The following is a 17,702-nucleotide window of genomic DNA, read 5'->3' on the forward strand; positions in this document are numbered from 1 at the left end:
CAGCGAGACCCCTGTCTCTACAAAAAAACAAAACAAAATGAAAAATAGCTTGGAGTGGTGGCGTGTGCTTGTGGTTCCAGCTACTTGGGAGGCTGAGATGGAAGGACAGCCTGAACCCAGGAGTTTGAAGTCACAGTGAGCTGTTATGCTACTGTACTCCAGCTTGAGCAACAGAGCAGCAAATTGCTGTCTCCCCGCTCCCCCCCTGCCAAAAAGGAATATTTTGTTGTGATGGTTAAACTTTAATCAAAGAGGATCTCTAAGGCAAGTTATTTGGTTTCCCTAGCTGGAGAAAATTAAGAAAACTAAATTATATTCTTTGAATAAAAGACAATTTAGAACCTAAGACTTCGTTTTCTTAAAAAAAGTTAGGATTAGAAACTATTGTCATATTTCCCTAAAATTGCTGAGGTAGTAATTAGAGGTATCTCTCAGTAGACCCTAGAACTTATTTTATTATGTAAAAAGTGATGAAACCAAGAAGTTTACACGTTTTTTTGTTTTTCTTCTTCTTCTTATAAATCTTCATGGGCCTGGATTATAGCAGAACTTCTATCCAATCTACTTTTAATTTGCTATTGGGTCAAAAGTCCATGCTCGTGGGATGTGCACTATAATTAACGATTGCCACCTGTGTGAATTCTTTTGCATTTAAAGCACATGAGCCCATCCCTGAGCCCAGTTAATATGAAGCACTGAACCAAGATGGCTGTACCCTATGATGTGAGTCCCTCCTTGTGAAAGGGTACAGCTTCAGTGAAGAAATTTCAGTTTGGATTAAGATTTAGCAAAAGAACTTGGTGGTCTCCTCATTTCAAGACGGTTAACTATGTCACATCATGGAAAGGAGGTATTGTGAAGAAGCAGGCAAAGATTTTGAATAATCTAATCTAGTTTAATTTCTTTTTCTGCATTATGATGTTTAAGACTGCTGAATGAAGACCGTTGTTTTTACAGAATCCTGAACATCATCATAAAAAGACAGTCACCAGTCCTGCTCATCTGGAGAATTGTTCTCACAATCTGCAGCGAGGAGGTACGTTCAGGTTTAGTCCTTTTAAGTTCCCTCATGCTCTTTGGGAGGCCAAGGTGGGTGGATCATTTGAGGTCAGGAGTTCAAGACCAGCCTGGCCAACATGGTGTAGCTCCGTCCCCATTAAAAATACAAAAATTAGATGGGCATGGTGGCACTCACCTGTAGTCTCAGCTACTCGGGAGGTTGAGGCAGGAGAATCGCTTGAACTGGGGAAGTAGAGGTTGTAGTGAGCTGAGATTGTGCCACTGCACTTCAGCCTGGGTGGCAGAGCAGGACTCTCTCAAAAAACAAATAGAAAAAACTTCCCTAATATTCTTATTAGAAGCTATGGTCAGTAATTCCCTTTGTAATCAGCCCTATCTGGTTTTTAGAATGCTTATTCCAGTTAATCAATTCAACTCAAGGCAACAGTTTCTTGCCAGGAAGAGATGAGAAAAAAAAGAATTGAGCTGATGTCTTCCTCTGTTGCAATGTCTCTTGAAACAAGGTGGTTCTGGGAGCTTGAGAGTTTTGCTTTTGTTTGAGGTGGAGGAGAAAGTTGTGACGGAGAAATTGGGAATGGATTTAGGGGGTGGAACTTCGTTTTAGAGCCATGTGATGAAATGTGAACTGAGTTTTTAGTGCAACTCTCATGTAGGTGTAATAATTAAGCATTAGAGTGCTTTCAGGTGCCATGTTATTGTACTCACCTGGAAGTTAAACAGACTCTTCTAAAGCAGCTCTTGCTTTAGAAGATTTTGGCCTCAAACCTCTGTATTCTGGTGATTCTAAATGTGGTAATCTTTCTGGTTTAGTATGTTCCACAAGATCCCAGACTCAACCAATATAATCGGTATGCTTTGCTTAGTTATTAAGATTTTCCAGGGTAAAATATGCACATATTAAAATCTGAAATGTAAGGTTTATACACTTTGGGGACTTGGAAGTTTACATCATGTGTCTGCAAACCTTTTCGGTAAAGGACCAGACAGTAAATATTGTAGGCTTTTTGTGGCCATGTGGTCTCTGTCACATGACTCAATTCTGCCATTGTGACAATAAAGCAGCCCTAGATAAGATGCAAAGGAGTATGTAATGTTTCAATAAAACTTTATTTGCAGACACTGAAATTTAAATTCTATATTATTCTCCTATGTTGTGAAATATATTTTCCTTGCTATTTCTTTTCCAGCTCAAAGGTTGGGAATAAAAACAAAAAAATGGGTGGAAGGATGGATTCAGTCTACAGTTTGTAGTTTGCTGACCTACCTCTAGATCAATAAAACAAGTCAAGTTCTGTGAACCTCCACTTAGTTTGTACTCCCTGGTGCTGCAAGGATCTTGTATTATGTTCATGTTAAACTAATCATTTCCCAAAACGAAGGGGGCCTATGTCAGAGGGGTTAGTGCCTAATGGGGATAGGCATCATATCTTTAACTGCCCATTATGGAAAAGGGGAGCAGTGCCAAATATTGAAGTCACCTGGCGCATCTTGGGTGTTGACTCTGATTGTTCTAGGAATAAACCTTTTGCATTTGGGACATTCTACCTTACCAGCCAGTAACCTCCCAACCTCTCACCCTCTCAGCCTTCTTTTAGTTCTTTAGCCAGTTAGCAGGACATGAGAGAGTTGTCAACTTGGTTGCTGCTTTTCAACAGGTCATTTGGCAGAAGATTTCTTTACATTCTGATTTTATTGCTTCTCTGTGATTAAAGGAGTTCCTTTCAAACACATGGCAAGAGTGGTTTGACCATAGCTATTCCTCAGTGTAGGCAAATTCTAGTATAGAAAACAAACTCATCCACTGCGCCACCCTCTTACTCTTTACATACAAATACTTAAGTTGAGGCATGATGATTGAAGAAAAAAATCCTTTACGGAAGAGAGCATTGCATGCAGTCTTTAAATTTCTTCTAAATCATTGCAAGCTTTTTCTAAATAGGATACCCCCTAAGTATGTTGAAATTAAGACTATTTAAAAAGGTCAGCTGATAATGTGCTGTGTGGCATTAGATACAGAGAGGTGAAGTAGCTTATCTGAGTCACTTTCTAAAAAGAGGAACTTGAACTAGATGAACTCAAGGGGCTTCTTGTATACTAATGACTTAGAAAGGTAGGTAGTGTAGTTGACATAGTGAGCTATATAAACCTTTAGAAATAACCAAATGGAGGCCGGACACGGTGGCTCACACCTGTAATCCCAGCACTTTGGGAGGCCGAGGTGGGAGGATCCTGAGGTCAGGAGATCGAGACCATCCTGGCTAAACGGTGAAACCCCGTCTCTACTAAAAATACAAAAAAAAAATTAGCCAGATGTGGTGGTGGGTGCCTGTAGTCCCAGCTACTCAGGAGGCTGAGGCAGGAGAATGGCGTAAACCCAGGAGGTGGAGGTTGCAGTGAGCTGAGATCACACCACTGCACTCCAGCCTGGGCGACAGAGAGGGACTCCGTCTCTAAAAGAAATAAACAAATGGAAGAATGTGAATTTCTTAAAATGTTGTGGGCTATTTTGTTACCTCCAAATTCATATATTGAATTCCCAACCTCCAGTGCCCCAGAATGTAACTGTATTTGAAAGAAGGATTTTTAAATAGATCACTAAGCTGGGCATGGTGGTTCATGCCAGTAATCCCAGCACTTTAGGAGGCCAAGGCGGGTGAATTGCCTGAGGTCAGGAGTTTTAGACCAGCCTGACCAAAATAGTGAAATCTCCTCTCTACTAAAAATACAAGAATTAGCCAGGCATGGTGGCAGGAGACTGTAGTCCCAACTACTCGGGAGGCTCATGCAGGAGAATTGCTTGAACCCAGGAAGTGGAAGTTGCAGTGAGCTGAGATCATGCCACTGCACTCCAGCCTGGGTGACAGAGTGAGACTCCATCTCAAAGACAACAAAACTAAGGTTAAATGAGGTCATATGGGTGGGCCCTAATCCAGTATGACTATATCCCAATGAGAGGATACCAGTGATGTGTGAGCACACAAAGGCCACGTGAGAAGAAAACCATCTATTAACCAAAGAGAAGGGTCTCAGGAGAAATCAAACCTGTTGACATCTTGATCCTGGACTTCCAGCCTCCAGAATTGAGAGAAATTTCTGTCAAGCCACCCAATTGATTCCATTTTGTTATAGCAAACTAATATCCATGGTATCACAAGGGGTATATGTAGGAGGGACTATCCTGAACTCCTCTCTTGGAGGAGAGGTAATAACATAAACATGGCTCTCTCCTCACTCCTGTTCCAGCCAGCCAGTAGTCAGGAGGGTTTTGTGGGGCTGGATTTGAAAGCAGAGGAGATTGGAGTGTGTGGACCTTACTGCCATCCTTTGGAGAAAATCCTGTGTTCTGGATATCAACAAACGACAGTCATCCATTAATGTATTTTTTGTCTGTGTCTTAGCAATAATTCAGAGTTCAGCTTATGTAGTCATGCTCTGCCTATTGATCTTTTGGCCAATGATGGACCAAATATATGCTAGTGGTCCCACAAGACAACATGGTGTTTTTACTGTCCCATTTTTATGTTTAAATACACAAGTGCTTACTCTAAGTACTAGTAATTGCCTATTCAGTACAGTGGCATGCTACTCAGGTTTGTTTGCTAGGAGCAATAGACTACCATGTAGCCTAGGTTTGTATATTTTGTGAAACTCACAAAATGACAAAATCACCTATTCATGTATTTCTCAGAATGTATCCCCATCATTAAGGGATATATGCCTTACATTTGGCAAATATAGTTGACCACTGAGAGTTTTCACCTGTGAATTCAACCACCACAAATGGAAAACATTTGGTGGGGGCGGGCAATATCTGTACTGAATGTGTATAGGCTTTTCCGGTCATTATTCCCTAAATAATATAGTATAACTACTATTTACATGGCATTTACGTTGTATTAGGTATAAGGTATAATCTAGAGTTGATTTAAAGTATATGGGGAAATGTACATAGAATATATGCAAATACTATGTCATTTTATAAAGAGACTTAGCATCATGAATTTTGGTATCTTCAGGGAGCCCTGAACCAGTCCTTTATGGTACCAAAGGACAACTGTGTTTATTTTATACCTTCATTAATACAGAGAGGCAGTTCACAAATGTCTTAGAACATTTTCGTATTTCTAGAAAAAAATCAAGGACCTCAAAGATCTATGTATATAGTTATGACTATTGATATTTACCGTATTAGAAACCAAGAGAAAATGATTCACTAAAATAATAAACTTACTCTTGTTAACATAAATAACCTGTTATATATATAAAAAATTTCCTGAAGCAAAAAAGTGAGTGAGAAGCATGGCAAGTTTCCCCACAGTTTTGTAGGTCTTTCTAGTGTCTGGCTTTATAGGTAGTTGGGTTCATGTATCTGCTTCTTCATTCAAACTGTAGTAATATCACACATCATGTATCCTCTGGAAAACTGCACTGTAACTGATGAAAGGATGAGCATGAAAAAGACAAGTGACATTTTAGTGTTACCAGCAAAGTAGTTTTGACTTCTTGGATGCCCTGCAGGGGCCACCAGGGCTCCCTGGACCACAGTTTAAGAACCACTGATAGAGCAGTAAACCATGGACAAGGTATATATAATTCCTTCTATGTAAGTGGATCAGTTGTCCTGCTGACCAGGCACAAGCTTCTCACTGTAACTGCACTGTCGAAGTTGCGGCCTAAAGATGGTTATCAAATGACCACCTTTTAAAATCTGTAAGCTAACATTCCAACAGTAGCACTACTACCTGTGTATAAGACATGCTGCTCTTCACAACTTCATATGGTATGGCTGGAAATACGAAAAATGAAGGAAAGAACTGTTGCTGCTGACCCACATTGCCATCAGGTGTGGGTTTGGTTTTTCACTCTTGTTATAGATTCATACTCATAGAATTTTGATTCATCAATCATCAAGTTTGAGTCCTATTAAAGGCTGTAGTGATTAAAAAGTATAAGGTAGTGAGTTATATGACTTTTCATCTTCAAACGAGGAAACGAATGTCCAAAGAGGTAGGTGAATTTTCCAAGATTACCTAGTGAGGAAGTACAGTAGTGCCTCCTTATTCATGTTTTAGCTTTCCATGGTTCTGGTTATCCATGGTTAACTGGTCTGAAAATATAAAATAGGAAATCCTAGAAATAATTCGTAGGTTTCCAATTGCCTGCCATTCTTAGTATAACAATAAAATCTCTGGCTATCCTGCTTTATCCCACCTGGGATGTGAATCTTCCTTTGTCTAGCGTATCCATGCTGTATATTCTACGTGTCTGGTAGTCACTTAGCAGTTATTTCAATTATAGGTTAAAAAAAAAAACCATAGCATATATAGGGTTTATATATCTACAGTTTCAAGTATCCACTTGGGGGTCTTAGAATGTATGCCCAGTGTATAGGGGTGGGGGCTACTCTACTAAACCTAAAGTAGAAATAAGATATTCTCTTTATATTATGCTATATTATATCTGTGGTACCTGCCCTTGGGCAGCCTAGAGTTAAACTAAATAATCAACTGAATTGATAGAGTATGGATTCCAAAGCTGGCCATTCAGTTATATAGACTCGCAGAGGCTGGAGTCAGCTGAGAGAAATACTGGAGTTTTAGTGTGAATTGAGGCAAACTTTGAAGTACAGGGAGGAACTGGATGGAAACAATAATGCAGAAGAAATAATGTGGGGAAAGGCACAGAGGCAGAGATGGCCAGAAAGGAGAATAGCCCCATTAACACAGAGCATGTGCTGAAGATTAAGGAAAGAGGAGGCTGATTGATGGGGTGATAGCCATACCCTGTCCAAATCAGGAGCATCCATTTTGAGATGCCTCATCTAACTGGGGCTGCAGACAAATGGCTTGTGAAAAGAGCCATACTAACAGAGCTTTACAAGGATTCCACCCAAGATTTTGGCCATTTAACTTCATGGATGAACCAACCGAGCTAACCAGCCACAGATGTTTTGTTTATAACCACAGGAATTCATGTGAGCTTGGTGATGACAATTCCCTGTCTATAAAATGCTGATAGTTAAACAGTGATACTGTGTGAAGCACTTGGAGTCTCTATCTTGAGAGGCAGTTCTTAAGTGTAATGGTTTAATGGTCATTTAGCATGATGGGCCTTTGGAGTGTAATATCATTTGCCTGCCAGTTAAAATGAACACTTCTCTGTGGGAAGTCAAAGATCAAGTCAGCCTAACCTGGATTAGGGGAAGGAAAGCATCAAGAAGTGAATACCAAAACAGAAAACAGGGAATAAGATTTCTTGTTTGCCTGGCCTGTTCATAAATCCAATTTAATTAGAGAACACCACTAATTTTCACTGACTGGGGGAGGGGGAAATTTTCTATGAAGCAACAAGTTTAGCTTTTTTTTTTTTTTTTTTTTTTTTTTTAAGAAATGCTGCTTTATCTTCACTTTCCTCCTGTCATTAGCCTAACACTTTTCTAATCTTATTTGATAACCTCCTACTTCGCTGATAAAATTGAGATGATGAAAAGAAAGAAGCTGAACTTCTTGCCCACCCAGAAACATCTGTATCTGTGTTTCCATTCCTCCTGCCCATGTGTGAGGATGGAGGCAGGCCTTCTCCTGTTCAAGGCCCGTCCCTCCCTGAGGCTCTTGGAGGCACCCTATCTCAATTCCCTAGCAATCTCAATTCTTCATTAACCCTAACTTGTGTATTTTCAATCTGTCTCTGCCCGTGAATGTGATTTTCTGCCCTAAGCTTAGAAATGTAGCAGAGTTTCACTAACTTTTGCTCCTCTATCCTCTTTTTGCTGCACTTGCACTGAGCTTACTTGTTTCACCCATACACTGAACTGTGAGCATGCACACAGTCACTGATGTTCTGATTGCAGGCATGATGGCATTCACGTTGTATAACACGGCAGGGACTGGAACTGTTTGTGTCCAGGTTCTGTCCTCCTCTGATGTCAGACACACCATCCATCCTTCACTGTGTTTGCCTCATCAACCTGGTTCCTCGTTATTTTCCTTTGCCGTTCAGTGTTGTTCCTTTGTGTTTTTTCTTCCTTTGCTGTCCGGTGTTGGTAGGCCTCTGGATACCTCCCTGGCTCTCTTCCTTGCTTAGGCTCCGTCTATTGCTGGGGCAATGTTGTTTGCACATGCCATTTTAATAAGCACTTTACTGTGTCTTCTGAATCTATATTTCCATTCCTGCTGTTTCCTTCGAACTCCAGAACCAGGTGTTCAACTCAGACTCACTATCTCATACCCAAACTTAGTTTACTCTTCAACCCTGTTCCTTCTTTATTGCTAGTCTCGGGCCCAGGCATCAAACTCCACAAACTATGGCTGGTAGGCCCAAATCCAGTCTGCCAATGTTTTGTAAATGATTTTTTGGAATATGACCACAGCTATTATTTTTCAAGGTGTTTTGTGTGTGTGTGTGTGCTCTAAAAAAGATCATGTTGCCTGCAAAGACTAAAGTATTTACTATCAATCTTTTACAAAAAATTTTTGCCAACCCCTGTCCCAGAGCATCAGAAGCATTTGGAAGGTGTGTGAAAACACAAATTCCTAGGTATTCCTTCTAAAGTTTTTGATTCAAGGACCTGTGAATTTGCATTTGTAATAACTTTCCAGGTAATGCTAGTCAAGAAACCACACTTTGAAAAGACTCTGGGTTCACAATTACGTTGTCATTCGCTTTTCTCTCCTAAATAGATATTAAATCTCTCATCTCCATCGAATCTATTCTCTTCAGTGCTGCCAAAAGATTTTTTCAGAAATACATGTCTGCCTATTACATGACAAGTTCTCAGGGTCCCTTCCTTACCTATAGATAATATTCATCAAGTTGAATAAATTATAGGCCCCAGTAAAAGGTTGGGGACCACAGTAGTATATGCATGAACTACAGGAGTCCCTTAATATACAAGAGGAATTTGTTCCAGGACTTCCTGTGTATACCGAAATTTATGTGCACTCAAATCTCACAATTGGCCCTGCAGACCTGCATATACAATGTTTTCCATCCAAGCTGAAAAAAATTCACATATAAGTGGATGTTTGCAGTTTGACCCATGTTGCTTGAGGTTCAACTGTATGTTTTATGCCAAGCATCTTCAGCATTGACTCATTGAATCCTCACAATACCCAGTGTAGTAGGAACTTCTGTTATCCCCATTTTCCAGAGGAGCAAACCTCATTTCAATAACAATGTCACATAGCAGGAAGGCTGTGAAATCAGAATCTGAACCCACGCCATCTGGTTCCAGAGACCATGCTTTACTGAGTCTCGCATTGCACTCTTCCACCTCTCTGTCCCATGGTGATTTTCTTATATTTATTATAACTTAATACATACAAATGAAAACCTAGATATATTTTTCTATGCTACTAGTTCTTGTACAACTATAAAACCAAAGTGAATACAATTTGAGTAAAATCTAAATTAACATTAAATTGATATGACACATCACTGCAGTCTTACTGAATATTGTCTACTGCAGCATGAATGGGTGTTGATTTGCGACAGTGAGATTCTTGTGGCTTTGACCTAATTGTGCAGCCTGAGGCATGTTAGCTCAGTTATTACATTTTTTTTTTCAAACACTTGTGAAACTTTTATTTTTATACCTAATATGATGACATTTGGCCTGAATGTGCCACATGAATATTAAGTTAACCTCTTTCCTCCTAATTAAGCTATTTCTAGGTACTACAACTTATCCACACAATCAAAAGTAAAACATTGGTCCTGAATGCCACAGGGATTCTAGATTTTAAGGTGGTTAGCTGCGGACCCCAGTCTGAGGAATGCTGGCCCCAGGATGAAGTCTAAGTCCCAGGCTGATGTTCAAGCCCCTTCATACCTGATCCTGCCAACCTCTCATTTCATCTCTTACCATTCTCTTATGCTTTCCATTTTACCAGTCCGAATGGCTTGTAATTCCAGGAGCTATCTCATCCCTCCATGCTTTTGCACATCCCATTTCTCTGAGTGACTATTTTTTCCAGTCCTCAAGCCCACACCTCAAATCCACTGCACTCTCAACTCCTCTTCATCCTTTAAAATTCTACTTTAGCATAGTCGCCTCATGAATTATTTAAACTGACATGTATACAGAGAAAGAAGCTAATGACCCATTGTAACACAAGGCAAGGCCCTCTGGATTGCCTTTTCTCAGGTACCCATGATTCCAGATGAATTCCAGCATGTCACACAGCATGGTTTAAAAAAGGATTCATGGAGAATGGGAAAACTGACAAAGCCAGGATCAGCAAGAGAAGGGAAGATGTGAGCTCCCAACCTCCCCTCACCTGCCAAGGGGCTTCCAGGTCACAGTTACCTGCAGGCCTCCCAGTATGTGGGTTTGTCTTCCAAATGCAGAGTATTTTTTCCTTCTTGCTTTTCAGTTTGTAACTGGCCAATAGATTCTTCTTGCCCACTGCCCTGATAGAGCTGATTTATCATGTCAGGAGAATTGAAATAAAGAGTTTTACACATGTATAGCTGGTTAAAGGGGAGACCAGGGTTTTATTATTCAAATCAGCCTCCCCAAGAATTTGGAAGCTGGGGTTTTTCAAGGATAGATTGGGGGAAGAAAGGGGGAGTGACTAGGCAGTGGATGCTTGCTGATGATTGGCTGGGGGTACAATCATAGGGGTGTGGGAAATTGTCCTCATTTGGTGGGGCCACAGGAGGGTCTGCAGGTCCAAGTGGAGCCATTGCTTATCAGATATGCAGAAAACCTGAAAAAACATCTCAAAAGGCCAATCTTAGGTTCTACGGTAGTGATGTTATCTGTGGGAGTAATTGGGGAAGTTTATATTTTGTGATCTCTGGAATTATGGATGGCAATTGTTTATGTCTACACCTTAGCAGAATTCATCCTAGCCTGGTGGTCTCTCATTAGCCTTACAAAGGTGGTTGAGCTTTGGGAAGGGGCTGTTATCATTTAAAAACTATAAACTAAATATCTCCCAAAGTTCATTTGGCAAAGCCCGGGAATACAGAAGGGCAGTTTGAAGGCTAAAGTCAAGATGGGAGTTGGTTAAAAGATCTTTCACTGCCATAATTTTCTCACTGTTAATAATTTTTGCAAAGGCAGCCTCACTTTTCTAGGAAAAGCTTGAGGGAGGAAACTTCTTAGAGGAAAACAAGTCAGGTCAGCTTGGCACCAAATGGACTAGATTTTGAAGTAGTGACTATTCATATAGTTGTCTCAGAAGTCCTGCTGTCTAGCACCTGGAAACCTTAAGGCCCAGTGGAGATTACTTACCCTTCTGTAGGGGAAGGAGGCTTTGGTCTCACGGGAAGCAAACTTTGGGTGTAGGCCCCTTTCCTGGCAGAAGTGGGGAGTGTGCTCAGTGTTGAAGCAACTCAGAAGGAGACCTCAGGGTCATTTTTGCATATACTTGCTCATGCCTCTATCCTCTTGTTCAGGTCCCGCCAGATTTTTAGTGGTCCATTAAGTTGAAAAATCAAATTTAGAAATTCTCTCCAGCCCACAAAAACAACAAAAGGAAATGTAGATACTAGGGAAATTTTCATTGACTGCCATTGAGTTCAAGTCAACCATAGGCAGATTTCCAAGTCGAGTGTCAAATGATTCCCCATTGAGATAAAAGTGCTCACTGAGATAACAGATGCCCATATTGAAGTGATCAGGGTTGGAGATGATTCATCCTTACTAAGGAAAATGCAATTCCATATCTCTGGATTTGCAGAGAAAATGGGGCTTGATATCTGAGTTGTAAGAACTATCTGTGAAATTACAATAATTTTCCTGGGGCTGTGTTAGCACTTACACTTCAATCTTTTTAATGTAGGTTCAATAAAACAGTATCAAATGCATGTGTTACATGTGGGTGTTAGCCAATTTTAAAAATCTGTCCAGATGGTATTGTCTGGATATAGAAAATCTAGGTTTCAGAGATCAAAATAATTAATTTAATACACAACAAAAATAGAAGACACCTCAAACACATCTGTACAAATGATGCCAGACTTATTTAGTATTTAATCCATTTATAAGGCTTTTAAAAAGTGAATTCTTTTCAAAATACTTTATATATTAACTCTGTTGTGGCTACTTTCCGCTTCTATTTTTGTGAAGCAAGAACTCAATACTCTTGTAAAACAAAAAAAAAAAAGTTAAGGCCCCTCAACCATCTGAATGGACTCCTCCTCTTGGCCAAGGGCATCCCAAAGTTAACCTGAAAAATATAGTTCAGGCCATGATGGGAAGGTGGGTGGGGTTGGACGTGCCTCATCATACCCTCTTCCCTTTTGGAATTACTTGGTAGAACAGACTCTTTAAGTATAATAAACATTTACAATCTATTCTCTCTGAAGCCTGACACCTGGAGGCTTTACTTGCATGATAAAACCTTGGTTTCCACAACCCGTTATCTTAACCCAGACACTCCTAAGTCATAGACAATAATTTTGTAAATCAATTGCTAATAGAAAATCTTTGTCTACCTATGACCTGGAAGCCCCACCCTGCCACTTCCAGATGTCCTGCCTTTCTGGGCCAAACCAACGTACACTCTCTATGTATTTGATTTATGTCTCATGTTTCCCTAAAATGTATAAAACTAAGCTGTACCCTGACCACCTTGGGCACATGTTCTCAGGATCTTCTGAGGGCAGCGTCAAAGGCCTTTGATGACTCATGTTTGGCTCAGAAAAATTCTCTTCAAATATTTTAGAGTTTGACTCTTTTCATCAACACTCTTCAAGTTATATCTCTCTCATCCAAGAAACTCAGAATAATTCTTAATAAAGTATAGTCTTATTTATGTATGATGTTATTTTAAATGTCTTATACAGAATGTACAATTTAAATCACTAATTGCAACTAAAGTCTTCATGTGTGAGATTTTTCATAATGTGTCTTAAGTTGGTTGACAAATTTGGTCAACTTAGGTATTTGTGTATAATATTTCCATGTATTGGAAAAAGATTTTAAAGGAAGTACAATCAGCATATTTCTAGAGTGTAGAATTTATGGTTTTCACATGAATATAAAATTAAGACAAATCAAATTATGCTTCCTGATTTTTAGAAAATGCTTATTTTCTTTTGATTAATTATAACAAGCTTGATGTGGGAAACATAAAAAATAGAGTAAAACTCTAAAGGAGAAAATGAATCCCTTCACAAAACTAGTTTTACAAAATGCACATACATATGAATTATGCCCTCCCCCAATTAGAATCATATTGTAAATGGACAGTTCTATAGTTTTCTTGTCACTATTTGGAATTGTGATGTTTAAATATCTACATAATACTTCATCATACAGATGTAGTGTAGCATATTCTCTTTCGTTAGACCTTAAAACATTTTTAAATTTTTTGCATTTTATAAGCAGTGAACATACTTGTATTTCTGTTTATCCTGTCTCTCTTCCTAACAGAATTTTATCAATACTCTTGAATTTTGTGTTAATCATTCCCTTGTTTATCATTCTGTTATTTGTGTGCAAGCTGAAATAATAGAATGAGTATTCCAGTTGTTTTATATGTTCATCAGCCTTTTGTGTTGTGAAACTTCATTTTTCTGTACTTAGTATGGAAAATCTCATTTCAGTTTTAGTTGGCATTTACTAATTAAGTTGTGTATCACTTCATGTTCAGTGAACATTTATGCTGTATTTTTCCATGAAACACCTGTGATATTTTTCTCTTGATTTCTAAAAGTTCTTTGTATATCCTAGAGACTAATCTTTGCTAATTACTTGTGTTGCAAATATCTTCTCCCAGTTTGAAGCATGTCTTCTAACTATCTTTATGGTGTCTTTTGATGAATGCAGTTTATTAATTTTAATGCATTCTAATTTATTTTCCTTTATGACCAATCTCTTGAAAATAAAAGTATTTTCCTATGAACATCTTTAAATCTTGTCTTTCACATGATTCATTTGGAATTGATGTCTGTAATTGATGTGAAGGTAGGGATTCTATTTTTCCATAATAGGGAAATTAATTGTACCAACACTATTTTATAGTCCAAACTTATCTCACTAATAGTGTTTCTGTCATAAGTCAAATTTCTATATGTGTTTTTCTGGGCTCTTAGTTATGTTTTATTGTTTATAAATTTATATTAACACTGCTTTGTTTAATTAATATTTCTTTATACTAAGTCTCGATTTCTGACACGTTAAGCCTTCTATCTATAGAATTAAATTTTATATCCAGAAACTTTAGAAACTATGTTAATCATTTGATTGTAGCATTTTGGGGATCATATTATCTGTGATTCTTGTTCTCTTTCAGTCATTTTGCCTGTATGTGTTTGATGGAGGTGTGGATGAGTACTTCTTACTGCACTAAGAACTCTAGTACACTTAAAATATGTGTACATAGTAGGTACATATATTTATAGGATGCATGCGATGTTTTTATATAGGGATACAATGTGTAATAATCATATTGGGGTAATTGGGAGATCCATCACCTCAAGCGTTTGTCAACTCTTTCGTAAAGAACATTCTAATTTCCTTCTTTTAGTTATCTTAAAATATACAGTACGTTATTGTTGTCTATAGTAACCCTGTCGTGTTTTTAAATACTAGATCTTATTCTACCTAACTATATTTTTGAACCTCCTCACTCCCTTTCCCACCCTCTGGGTAACCATCATTGTACTCTATCTTCATGAGTTCAGTTGTTTTAATTCCATGAGTTCAGTTTTAATTGTTAGTCACTTTTTAATAGAACTTATGTTGATAACCAACCTTGTCTTCTTTCTAATTTTTAAGAGAATTTTTAACCAGCGAGTTTGAAGTTTTTTTATACAGTAACCCCTTATTAGGTTAAGGAAATTCACTTCTATTCCTAATTTTCAGAGAATTTTTATTTTAGTTGTTAACGTTAATGTCTTTTTAAAGAATATATATTGAGACAACGTAGTTTTAAAATCTCTTGATGGTCAATCAAATGGTCAATTCTCACTGTTCATCCTATTTTAGCTATCAACCTCTGACAAAGTTCCTTAGTCCTTCTTGACACACTTTTCATTTGGCTTTTAGGGCCTTCCCTCACTACCACGTCCTGCATTTCCTCTTCTCAGTGATTGCTCCTTTTCACGCACCCTCTAGTTCTTCCCCCAAACCCTAGATGATTGAATGTCCCAGGGCTCAGTTCTTGGACTTTGCTCATTTATCAACATTTATGTCCTTGGCTTTTATGCTAACATCTAAGTTTGTCTTGCGTTCCATGCCCTCTCCCAAACACTAGATTGGATATCCAGCTACTACTTAGTATCTCTAGTTGAATGCCTAGTACATATCTCAAATTTAACAAGTCTAAAACTAAACTCCTTATCTCTCTTCCCAGCACCCCCCAGACCTGCACCATGTATGTCTTCTCCATTTCTGTTATTGAGACTTTATTCCTTAAACCAATCAGAACAAAACCTTGGGATTATTCTGTACGCATTTTTCTTTATTGCCTTACTAGTAATCATTTAGGAAATCCTATTAGCTCTTCTTTCAAAATAGATGTGGAATCTTATCCCTTCTCACCACTTCCCCTACCATCACCCTGGTCTGATCCACTGTCATTTCTTGCCTTTGAAAAGTGCCCTGCTTTGTTCCCTTACCCCTCTGCAAACTATTTTCAACATAACCTTTTAGTATTTCTTTTAGAGAGTAAGTTAGGTCATGACACTTCTTAAAGTCCTGGAATGAGTCCCCATTTCACTTAGACTTAAAGCCAGAATCCTTAGAGTGGCCTACAAGGAACTACAAGGAACTTCAACTTCCACCCCTTCCATCCAGTATACCCCCTTCCTGATTTCCTCCATCATTACCATTATCCCCCTTGCACACTGTGGCAGCCTCACTGCCTCATTGCTATGTCTTGAGCATAGAAGGCAGACTTCTGCCTTGCTGCCTTTGTTTCAGCTCTCCCATCTGGAACGCTCTTGCATAATCCACTTTCCTAATCCCCCCATCTCCATCAAGTCTTGACACAAATCTCACCTTCTATATTATTCCATTTTACCTTGCTATAAAGAAATAACTAAGACTGGGAAATTTATAAAGAAAAGATGTTTATTTTGGCTTACAGTTCTTTAGACTGTACAAGAAGCACAATGTTAGCATCTGCTTTAGGTGAGAACCTCAGGAAGCTTCCAACCATGGTGGAAGGTGAAGGGGGAGCAGTTCTGACACATGGCTGAAAGAACCAGCAAGAGAGGGAGGAGGAGGTACCAGTCTCCATTAAACAACCAGCTCTCGCATGAACAGATAAAGTGAGAACTCCCTCATTACCACAGCAAGGGCACCAAGCCATTCATGAGGGACCCATGACCCAAAGTTCTACCATCAGGCCCCAACTCTAAAATTGGGGATCACATTTCAACATGATATTTGCAGAGGACAAACATCTGAACTATAGCACCTTCTCTGTATAGACTTCTCTACCCTATGTAATATTATAAATTTCTCATGCATGCACATCCCTTACTCATCCATGCACTTTGACTCTCACTTACTGTTCTGTTTTCACACCAGTTATTTTCTAACGTCCTGTATCAGGAATCAGCAAACTTTTTCTAAAGACCAAACAGAATTTTCAACTTTGTGGACCATACATCCTCTTTTACAGCTATTCAACTCAGCTATTCTAGCATAAAAGCAGTTATGGCACAGACAATACATTTTTTAAAAAGTGGGGCTATATTCCAATAAAAGTTTATGAAAACAGATGACAAACTAGATTTGGCCCATGCCCTATGCTAATTGAAACTTGTTCTACATTTGATTTATTATGCTTATCTTTTTGTAAGATTAGAATTATCTCTTGTGTCAATGAATAGCTTATAAAACCATCTAGGCCTAGAATTTTCTTTGTGAACATACTTTTTCTTCAATTTCATTAATGGTTTTAAGACTTCATTAATGGTTGTAGGACCATTTAGGAATTTGTTCTTGAGTCAGTTTTATTTATATTTAAATTGTTATAATTATCTTTTTAAATCTCTGCACTTCTTATCAGTTGTCTTTTATCCTAAACATTAATATATTATTCCATTCTTTTTTCTTATTCTTGACAGAGATTTTACTGTGTTTTTCTTTTTTAGTCTTCTCAGGGGACCAAATGGATTGTTGGTTCTCTCTACAGTAAGATTTTTTTAATTCATCAATTCCTGTCCATATTTTTATTTAGTACTTTTTTATTGGGTTTATGTTTTCTGGATAAATTGTTATTTATCAGCCTTCCTTTTTTTTCTAGATATACATATAATTTACAGCTATAAATTTTCCCCAAACAAGTAACTTGACTTCATCCCACATATTTGGACACATGTCCAAATATTATCATTTGTTTATCTTTGAATATTTTTATATCTTTGATACCTACTTTTGACAATTTGGTAAGGGGTCTTTTTTACATTTCTAAGTGTAGTTTAAAAAATTTTATTGATGCTTAACTAAATTGTACAGTCAGCCCTCCATACCCATAGGTTTTGCATCCATGGATTCAGCCAACCACTGATCAAAAATGTTCAGGGGAAAAATTTAAAATAGCAGTGCAACAAAATACTAATAAAAATACAGTATAACAAGTATTTACATAGCATTTACATTGTGTTAGGTATTATAAGTAATCTAGAAATGATTTGAAATATATGAGAGGATGTGTGTAGGTTGGTACTATATCTGGGAAACCTCTGCTGTGTTTAGGCTCAAATACTCCAGCAAT

The 17,702-nt window shown here is 38.2% G+C and overlaps 1 protein-coding gene across 1 annotated transcript in view; it reads left to right on the plus strand.

Annotated features, from left to right (window-relative positions):
• Window positions 1-17,702, plus strand: part of RARB (retinoic acid receptor beta) — a 771,255-nt gene that overhangs the window by 30,376 nt on the left and 723,177 nt on the right. Inside the window, exon 2 of the mRNA XM_017955965.2 lies at window positions 958-1,036. The gene's annotated coding sequence lies outside the window, so the exon portion shown is untranslated. The remainder of the gene's footprint in view (window positions 1-957; window positions 1,037-17,702) is intronic.

The sequence above is a fragment of the Papio anubis genome, chromosome 2, assembly GCF_008728515.1.
Source record: "Papio anubis isolate 15944 chromosome 2, Panubis1.0, whole genome shotgun sequence".
Taxonomy (NCBI): domain Eukaryota; kingdom Metazoa; phylum Chordata; class Mammalia; order Primates; family Cercopithecidae; genus Papio; species Papio anubis.